Genomic DNA, 10,799 nt, shown 5'->3' with positions numbered 1-10,799 from the left:
GGCTTTTCCTTTCTCCACCGATCCGTTCGCCGATTTCGTCCAGGCAGCTCCAGGGCCGGATCCTGCTCCCCATGCTGCCAGTGTTTCCCCCCGCCAAATGGGGTACCTATTCATGTACTCGCAGATGGTGTGCTCTCGAACTGCTAGGTGGGCAGCAGCGAGGGACGAAACGACGGGACACACTTCCGCCACACGGAGCTGGGCTCAAACCGTTGGCCTGTCGGCCATTTCTGGCCGGCAAATTCCAGCACCGTTAAGCCGCTGCGCCACCACGTCCCCACATCACGTAACCCAAGGGCTGAAAAAGTAGGTTGTGTGAGAGTGAAATTACACAATCGGAGGATCATCTGATGTCTTAGAGGGCCACTCCCATACGCCCTCGCCCTTGGCCACAGCGTCTGAGCCTACAGTTGCCTCTCCTTGCACTAACTAATTTGCACTAGCAAAGAAAAAACACGCGTGTTTCACTTCAGCAGCAACATGGTGGTATGGACAGTGGTGAGATGTAGCTGTTGTTCAAGAACGACTGAAGGGTCGTGGGTTGTCTACGCTGCTCTTCAAGCTTGTTAGTGATTTACGCATAGTCTATCCATCAATCTACCATCTATCCATCCATCTATGATCCATCCATCCAGCCGTCAATCCATAGGCTCCTGCAAATGATGCCTGGTATAGGCTTTAATAGGGGGATCAAAGCTTCATCCATCCGGAGGGCGGAGCTGGCGTCGCGGCGATACGGCGGGCGATCCTGGGCTCCCAGGATGGCAGCCGATATCTCCTCCCCCGGACGGTCCCGATGGACCTAAGCCGTCCCGTAGAGATGGCGATCGCAAAGGGCGCGTCCCGCGGATCTCAGGGACGCCGCAAGTCCCAGATTGATCCCGGGAGAAGCTCTTGAAGCCGGCGGAGGAGAGCCAGCCAAAATGGCTGCGAAAGCCGGGACAGCTCCAAAGGAAGAAGGAAGAGAGGGGTGTCAACTGGGTGAGATGGACTTTTACTATTCAACTATTCTTAGAGAACACCTTAAGTAACTTAAAGAGATTTTTAAAAGTGAAGAAAAGTGGATTAAGCGGCGAGATCGAGCCTTATAAAAAAAGGGGGGGAATTTTTTTTTTTCTTTTTAACTTTCCCTTTTTAGTGGAATTGGCAAGATGTTTTTCTCTTAAAAAATATATATATTTTTAACTGGATTGGCTTTTTCTTTTTAATACTCAATAACTCTTTATCTTAAGCCTTTTTTTTGACTAAGATTTCTTTATTGTTGTAAGAAATTTATACTTTTTGATTTTGAAACGGGGAAAGTGGAGTTAAGAGAAAGTAAATGAAAGAAAGTTGCACTGCCATCTAGAGGCTCGACATAGTGCCTTTTTTCTTCCATTGTGACCCATGCTCAAGGACCCTGGGCTTTCTAAAAAGATAGTGGGATGTGCATGTTTATACAGGTGCCATCCGTAACTATAAACAAGAAAGTGGAGTTGAAAGCGATTTTGAAAATATCAAGATGGAAAGTTTGAGCTAGTCACAAGAGCCCTGATTAGTGGCAGTAGCTCTTCTTTCTGCTAGAAGCTCTGCTTTGCTCTCCATTCCCCCCTCAGTTGGATTTTTTTAAAGAGACTTAGTCTTTCCCTTCCTCTCCTTTTTTTTTTTTCTTCTTATTTTTGGCAAGAACAAAGATAAAGAATCCTTTGACTCAATGAAGGTTTATACAAGATAATAGACTATACGAGAAACACAATGCAGAAAAAGATCTTTAAACTATTGAGGATGACTATAAAAAACTGGAAGAAGAGCTGCAGAAATTTCCGCAAAAAAAAAAAGAAAAAAAGATATTGAAGCTAAAATGGACTTAATTAAACATAAAACGGGATCAATGGAAAAGGAAGAAATAGTACAAGAAATCAGAAACATTAAACAGAATTATTGTGAGGCTTATAAACTGAGAATTAAAAGGGTTAATCAACTGATAAATGAAGAGGGACAGACTTGTTCTTGGCACTGAGGGTGAGAAAAAGATTATACAAGATTATAATGGAAAATCGTACTAAGAGAATGCACAAAAAGAAGAAGTAAAACAATATTGAAAGAAACTACTTCAGATGTTTAAAGAAAAAACGAGGGGAATACAACAATGATGGAACTGACAGAAGCTTCAAAAGCAGAATGTTTGAAAGGACATTTATTATTGCTTTCTCTTATCCAATAATATAGAAAAAGGAATAAACAGCTAGATATTTTGGGATATTGAATGAAAAGGGTGAACTCAAAATTATGCAAGCGCTGGAATAAAGTATAAATCTGAGATATACAGTTAAAAATTGTATTTGATTCTAAATGTTTTAAGAGATTAGACATTTATACATGGTTGAATATAGTAACATATAGATTTTAAACTAGAGATATTTTTGTTGAAACATGTAGTGAAGAATCTGGTTAGAACTGTAACCCGGTTAGAACTGTAACTGATATTGTAACTGATACTGGTTAGAACTGTAACTTTTAAGAATTGGAAAAATTAAAAATTACTTATGCAGGAGGAAGTTATTGAAAATTATGAAATGTGCAGAGATGAGTTAAATTGAGATTTGAAATTAGAGTAAGAAGATAAGTAACTTGTTTTTATTAATGATTGGATGAGAAAATATAGTAATGTAATGGATTAGGAAACTTTATAATAGAAATTTGATATTAATTATTATATATATACACATATAATCGATAGATGAAAATGTATTACTAATCCTATTGAAAGTTAAAATTTCTTGTAATAAATGATTCTATAGATTAGTTATGAATGATTAATAATTGTTAATTGATAAGTATACAAGTATATTTTGAATAGATGATATGAGAATTTAAGATTATGAAAGGGGCACCAACGAGTTGGTAACTGGTTGACACACGCTATAAAATGGAAGATGCTTTTTTTTTATGCCTTTTTATGGTTTTGTTTGTTCATGTATGTTTTGTGTTTGTTGTAAAAATAAAAAAATATTTTTTAAAAAAAAAAAGCTTCATCCATCCATCCATCTCTCCACCCACCCACCCATCTATCTATCTACCTGCTGATCCATCCATCCATCCATTCATCCCATCTAATCTATCTGGATTTAGAAGCCACCCAACTCCAAGACAGTTCTTGGGGGCTTACATTTGTAAAATAAAAAGCAGTAATATGATGAGTTAAAAGAGCATGGACATGTGTGGAGAAAAGGCACCCAACATATCATAAAAAGGTTGCTATGGGTTTTAATTTTTCTACTATATATTTCATCTCGTTCATTGTAAGCTACCTAGAGTCATGGACGTGAGATGGGTGGCTATTTAACTTGAATAAGCAAACCAACCTCAGGGCTTCATCTACCACGAATTCCAGGTTGAGAAGCAAAACCAGACTCTCAAAGAACTTCAGAACCACTGCGAGGTGGGTCTCTGTGGAGGGATCCCCAGGAGAGAAGACTCCTGAAATACTGATCCTGTGGAATGGCTCTTCTTCTCATTCCAGGAAACCAGTTCTGGGTGGAATTGGGGTTTCATTCAGTGGCCCCCCTTTTGGGAAGAGAGAAACATTCCCCCCCAAGCTTGCAAAAGGGCGGTGCTTCTTCTTTGCGGAATAGAAAATAAAACAAGCAGAAAGGAGACCGAAGAGCAAAATGACGTCATCTGAGGAGCAGAAGAAAGTGTCAGAGTCTGCACACTCATTCCCCAAGTTCAGTCAATCGTCTGGAGTCAAATTAGTTCCATTAAAGATGTCTTTCCTAGGAGAAATGTACAGCATCTATAGGTTGTTGAGTCTAAGCATTGCTAAGCAAAACCTTCCCTTTTAAGCCCATTGTCCCCTCTTTTTCCTTTCTTTTCCCGCTTGAAATTCCTCGCGCCTTTCTCCTGCTCTCACGGTTGCCTGACCTTCTTGGCGCCTCTGCAGAGACCACAGCTGCACCTGGCTTGGCATCTCCCTCCCCCCTTCTCCTAACTTCAATGGCAGGACCAAGCAAGCGGGCCAGCAATTAACACTTTAACCATTTAACTGTTTAGTATGCATTGCTAGTCTAAATTAAATGAAAGGATGGTTTCTAGCTTGCGTAGATCCTGACATGCTGCCCTCCAACAGGACGAATCTCTTCACATTCGAAAGACAATGTGAAAAGAAAACAAAAGATACATACAATGATATTTTGAAAAATACATTACATAGTATGACTTAGGCTTATTTGAATATTTGGAATCCTGACAGAAAGGGAGCAGGCAAGGTTCGGGAGGATTCAGCTTCCCAGCTTTCCAGACTGTGTTACGGGGCTCACCTGTGTGCTGGAAGGCTCCTGCGAGTGACGCCTGCTGGAGACCCCAATAGGGAGGTCAAAGCCTCCTTGAGCCAAGTTTGACGCTTGAGGAGAAGAGGGAGTGGGACGTCCTCCTTTTGGGGAATGGTACCTGAGTGATTTGGCCTCACTCTGTTGTTTATTGATTCCTTTCTCCAGCCAAGCTTCCTGGTGGCCTCCCATTCCAGACCCAATGAGGTCCTCTCCTGGTGAGCTTTGGGGGACCAGCTAAAGTCAGTGCACTGCTGCCATCTTTGGCGTCATCTCTCTAAAAACCAACACCCATGTCGCAATGCTCAGGATCGCTCAGCCCTTCAAGGTGGATCAGACTAGGAAACCAGTGCCAGGCATTATTACAGAACTAAGCTGACCGTTGCCCTGATGAAGCACTTCCCCTTGTCCCTCAAGACCATTCCCTCTGTCCTCTACAGGATCACAAAAGCCCTGGCTCTTGAGAAGGATGGAGGAAAGTCAGAAACGAAACACAGCAGGATTCATTTGGGGAGAGTGGAGGAACAGGGAGGAGAGTTGTCAAACATGAAGGCGATTGGAGGGTATCAAGCTGCGCACGCAGAGACGTTTCCTCTGCAGGCTTCCAGCTCCTCCGCCAACCTCTCCCAAGAACACCCTTCCATTCCCCCTTGGCCACTCGCTACCTGCCACCCCACCACCCAAAACCTCTCCCTTCTCCTTGGCACTCTCCAATGTCCCTTTCAAGCTTGCAACTTTTGGAAAACATGGAGCCCCCCAGAGCTGGCGGGTCCCTCTCTTTTGGGCCTGTCATTGACTCTTGGCTCTATGAGGATTGAAAATCACAGAACACCCTGATGGCTGGAATGGAGTCCTCAGTCCAAAGAGAGGAACTGGCATCCTTCAACACAGCTCAGCCTCTTATGGGGCCCCCTCTTGGGACCCTCTATCTTTCTCCCTACATTCTCTTTCTCTTGCTGCCAAAAGAAAAAGAAAGAAAGAAAAAATATCAGAATTTAACTGCTATGCATTTTGCTCCTTGAGAAATGGCTGCTTTTCTAGGCTGCAAGAAAGAGAAATGATTGGAGGCAGATGAGGGAGAATTCTCTCTCTGTGTTTCCATGCCGGCTGCATGCTCTGAGAGGGATTTCGAAGTGACCTTAAGACCTTGTCAATCGGAATGCTTGCTTTCCTCTCCCCTCCTCATCCCTTTTTCTGTCTGTGCTATCCCTTATGGACTATAAACCTCCAGGATCTCCTCTGATTTTCTCCTTTGGAAGTCTCTCGGTCAAAAGTGCAGGTGAGATGAGAACCACATTTACAAGATCCTGAGCTCAGAATGGAATACAGATCTCTCCCCCGCTGTATAAAATCCCTCCTGCCACCACCAGAGGTCCAAAGAGACTGAGAGACGGGGAGAGAGAGCCAAGGATTTCGGAAGGGAGGAAGAAGCGGAGCAAATCTCAGCACTTACCAAGTTCTCCAAGAAGCAGATCGGAGAAGCCAAGAGGCATTGCCGGAAAGGGAGAATTCTTTTGGGCCTTTATTTTACATTCCCCTTGACAAAATTCTAGTATCTGGCAATAAGTTAGCCATTCGTGTTTGCCTATTATTTCTCATCTATAAAATGCTTCTTGTGCTGAGATCCACAAAGGTGTTTTCAGGCACAAACTGGGTTTGTATCTATCCCATATTCTCAATATGGCACGTCTGACACAATGATTTTTAAAATCCACATTAACCTTGATTTTATTGTACCAAAAATATCCATGCCACCCAAACCTCAGGTCATGTCCTTCTAATTCCAGAAGCCTCCTATTTCTCAGCAACACCCACTCTTTCATCCAAACCAAACAGGAAGCTGCAAAATACAATTTCAAATCAGGTAAACACAATCTTCCTGGTTCTTCATCATTAGAAGATGGATTCGATTAATTCTGTGGATCTTCCTGACCCCATAGTTAATATCACCCAGCATGCAAAAGTGTTTTTTATGGAATAAAACACAACAGCTGGAAGGTCCACCAGAAGAAACAGACAATCAAGATGGACAAACTCCCAAAACCAGATCAGGTCATTGTCTAGGAGAGAGGCATATAGTCAGTTCATCCCAAATACTCCAGACTGAAAATCCTTCACAAATCTATTGCAAGATACCAGTCTTAGACTTCCACCAAGCTCTATGAAATTTAATATAAATTTCTTCCAAACTGGACAGCAGGTTCTATACCCCTATGGTACAATGCTTGGCATTTCTAAGTCAGGGGGAATGAACCGGATGACCCAATAATCTCAAAGTTCATTGAAGCTATAATAAAAGGATGCGACAGGGTTATAATCCACGTCTAATAGGAACCATGCAAATGTAAATTACATAGGCCTTAATTTGGGTGCAAGCTGATGAGTCAGGAAATATGGTTAAATATGGTTTCTTGCAAGCCCCAGGGGCCCCACCTCAGCCTTTGCATGGTATATAAGGAGGCTCAGTCCTCAACCTTTCCAACAGCTCCTCTCGGCTCCTCCAATCTGCTTCTCGAAGAACTTCGTAAGTTATGAGATTAGCTCTGCTTCTTTCTCCCTTCAGAAATCCTTGGCTCTCTGTCTCTGTCTCTCGGTCTCTTTGGACTTCTGGTGGTTGCAGGAGGGATTTTATACAGTGGGGGAGAAATCTGTATTCAGTTTTGACAAAAGGACATGCAAAGGAGAAATCAAGGACAACACCCTGGAGGTTATAGTCTATAAGGGTTAGCACAGAAAGAAAAAGGGATGAGGAGGGGAGAGGAAAACAAGCAATCCCAGTGACAATTTCTTAATGTGACTTAGAAATCCCTCTTCGAGCAAGCAGCTGGCATGGAAACACTTCAGAGGGAGAATTGGCCTGCATCTGCCTCCAATCTCCCTCTTTCTTGCATCCTAGAAAAATAGCGATTTTCCAAGGAGCAAAATGCGTAGCAGTTAAATTCTGATATTTTTTCTTTCTTTCTTTTTCTTTTGGCAGCAAGAGAAAGAGAATGTAGGGAGAAAGATAGAGGGTCCCAAGAGGGGGCAGCATAAGAGGTTTAGTAGCTGTGTTGAAGGATGCTGGTTCCTCTCTTTGGACCGAGGACTCCATTCCAGCCATCAGGGTGTTCTGTGATTTTCAATCCTCATAGAGCCAAGAAGTCAATGACAGGCCCAAAAGAGAGGGACCCGCCAGCTCTGGGGGGCTCCATGTTTTCCAAAAGTTGCAAGCTTGAAAGGGACATTGGAGAGTGCCAAGGAGAAGGGAGAGGTTTTGGGTGGTGGGGTGGCAGGTAGCGAGTGGCCAAGGGGGAATGGAAGGGTGTTCTTGGGAGAGGTTGGCGGAGGAGCTGGAAGCCTGCAGAGGAAACGTCTCTCCGTGTCCAACGTGGTACCCTCCAAGTCACCTTAATGTTTGACAACTGTCGTCCCTGTTCCCCCACTGCTCCAAATGAAACCCTGCTGTGTTTTGTTTCAGACTTTCCTCCATCCTTCTGAAGATGTCCTGCTGCGTCCCAAGCTGCACTGTCCCCACCTGCGTCCCCTCCGGCAGCCCACCAATTTGCTACCCGGTGGGTGGCTTGGGGTCTCTGAATCCATGCGCGATTAGCACAGCCGGTGGTGTGTCAGCGTCCAGCCTTGGCATAGTCCCTGGGGCCAGTGTTGGCTGCATCAACCAGACCCCTCCATCTGAAGTCGTGATCCAGCCATCTCCTTTCCTAATTACCATTCCAGGACCCCTCCTCTCTGCCAGCTGTGAGCCAGTTCGTGTGGGAGGATTCACTGCAGGTGGTGGTGGTTCCTCTAATGGTGGAAGCTCAAGAGGGAGATGTTATCCCTGCATTCCCTGCAATCCCTGTAGAAGCTAATGACATCTCTACTCCCAGGGGGACCACTGGCAAATGAGTACTGTGACTTGAGTTTACGATTAACATCTCACAGACGTGGATGTCCAAATCGCAAGCATCCATACATTGATCCCGCTAAAATGTCCCAAAGGCTCCCCTTTTTCAACAGCTACACCTCCCCATGTTCCCCAAATGGGGAGCTGTTTTACTGGAATGCTTTCATTCTTTGCTTTCTTTCCTCTCCTTGCAACAGACCTCTGTGAAACAGGGAGAACAGCTCATATTCTGAACAGATTCTCTTTTGTTTTCTCCTTGCGCTTGGAAATATAGAAATTGTGGAAATATACACAGCGGTAGTCCCAAACCTTATGCTGAGCCTTCCCTTCTCCCCACAACATCTCCTCGTCTTGATTTCACAGCATCTGATGGGATTCCACTCCTCCTTTGTATTGGACCACAGTTTCATGGCAAATCCTCTCAGAATTTCTGTCTGACATTAAACATTCACCGCAGCATCAACACGTGCTTTCTGTGAGTTCTTTCTCATTAGCTCCTACTTGGTGGGTCCAAACTCCAGGCTATGTCGAATCCCCTTCAAAAGGGCTCCGTTCTTGCCCAGACGTCACTCCCTGGGGACTCCCTTGAGGGAACCCTCCTAACAAAAGCCAGGGCTTTTCTGATCCTGTACAGGACAGAGGGAATGGCCTTGAGGGACAGGAGGAAGAGCTCCTTCAAGGCAACAGTCAGCTAAAAGCCTTCCAATAAGTGTACTGCAGTAATACATGTCACTGGTTTCCTTGTTTAATCTACCTCGAAGGGCTGAGAGATCCTGACTATTGCCACATGGGTGTTGGTTTTTAGAGATATTACGCCAAAGATGGCACACTGTACAGACTTTAGCTGGTCCCCCAAACCTAACTAGGGGACCACCTTGTTGGGTCTGGAATGGGAGACCACAGGAAGCCCTGGCTGGAGAAATCAATCAATAGATGAGCAAGTGAGGACAAATCACTTCTGTACCGTTCCCCAGAAACCAGCATCTCCCACACCCTCACATCCTCAAGAGTCAAACTTGATTCAATGAAGCTTTGATCTCCGTATTAAGGTCTCTATGAGACATCACATGCAGGAGCCTGTGGATGGACTGCTGGATGGATGCACGGGGTAGTAGATGGAAGGATGGATGGATGGTGAATAGATGGATGGATGGCTGGTAGATGGATGGATAGACGGTAGACTGATGGTATATGGACGGATGGAGGATGAATGAATGAATGAATGAATGAATGAATGAATGAATGAATGAATGAATGAATGGTGGATAGATGGATGGATGGTTAGGTAGATAGATTCTGCTTAACTAAAAATATTGTACATGGGAAGACCTGAGTCAGGTGCACTCAAATTTTCTTTTGGCACATATAACAGACCTCCAGGCTTCCCACCATGATCAAGCTGCTTACCAAGAAGTTACTAACAAGCTTGAAGAGCAGTGTGGACAATCCACGGCCCTTCAAATTTAGTTGAACGACAGCTGCATCTCACCACTGTCCATACCACCATGTTGCTGCTGAAGTGAAACATTATTTGCTAGTGCAAATTACAGTTAGTCCAAGGATAGGCAACTCTAGGCTCAAATGCTGTGGCCAAGGGCGACGGGGTATGGGAGTTGCCCTCTAAGACATCAGATGGTCCCCAGATTATGTAATCTTGCTCTCACACAACCTACTTTTTACAGCCCTTGGGTTATGTTATTATGCAAATGTTTTGTTATAATGATTTTGGGCTGCTACAAGATTATCCCATTCATGGGTACGTGGAGTGGAATAAGGGGTATGAGACATTAAGTGCATGTTATGAGGTCACCAAATGACACAATTGGTGTACTGTATTTACTTAACCACATGACATCATGGCGTGAGTGTCAGAAATTATATCATCTGCAACATTTGGGCAAGGATGTCATAATTCAAGTGACAATATCATGGCTGTTACTGGATGCCCATCCTTTTAGATGCCATTGGTGGGCCGAAGGGTTGGAATATTTCCTGGACTTTCTGTAGACAATGTCTTTGTGGGCACGATCCACCTCAGCTGCTCTCCCAGAGAAAAACCCACTGCTCTGAGCTGGTGGGAGAGGTTCAGTGATACCACCGTGAGACAGGGGAGCATCTTGGTGGCAAACGTGCTGCCCCCTCTTATGCTGCCCCTCTTCTGACCCTCCATCTTTCTCCCAAATTCTCTCTGACCTGCTGCTGAAAGAAAAAAAAAAATCAGAATTCAAGTACTAGGCATTTTAGGACAGGAAGGCCTGGTGCAATATGGTTCATGGGGTCACAAAGAGTCGGACACGACTTAACGACTAAACAACAACAACTAGGCATTTTGCTCCTAGGGAGGGAGATTGGAGGCAGATGAGGGAGAATTCTCTCTCTGTGTTTCCATGCTGGCTGCTTGCTCTCAGAGGGATTTCGAAGTGACCTTAAGACCTTGTCAATCGGAATGCTTGCTTTCCTCTCCCCTCCTCATCCCTTTTTCTGTCTGTGCTATCCCTTATGGACTATAAACCTCCAGGATCTCCTCTGATTTTCTCCTTTGGAAGTCTCTCGGTCAAAAGTGCAGGTGAGATGAGAACCACATTTACAAGATCCTGAGCTCAGAACGG

The sequence above is a fragment of the Python bivittatus genome, unplaced genomic scaffold (assembly GCF_059951505.1).
Source record: "Python bivittatus isolate LINGU-HERP-01145 unplaced genomic scaffold, Pbiv_v1 ctg000180_np1212, whole genome shotgun sequence".
NCBI classification, from domain to species: Eukaryota; Metazoa; Chordata; class Lepidosauria; order Squamata; family Pythonidae; genus Python; species Python bivittatus.
The sequence above is the reverse complement of the archived record's forward strand: the minus strand, read 5'-3'. Positions refer to the sequence as shown.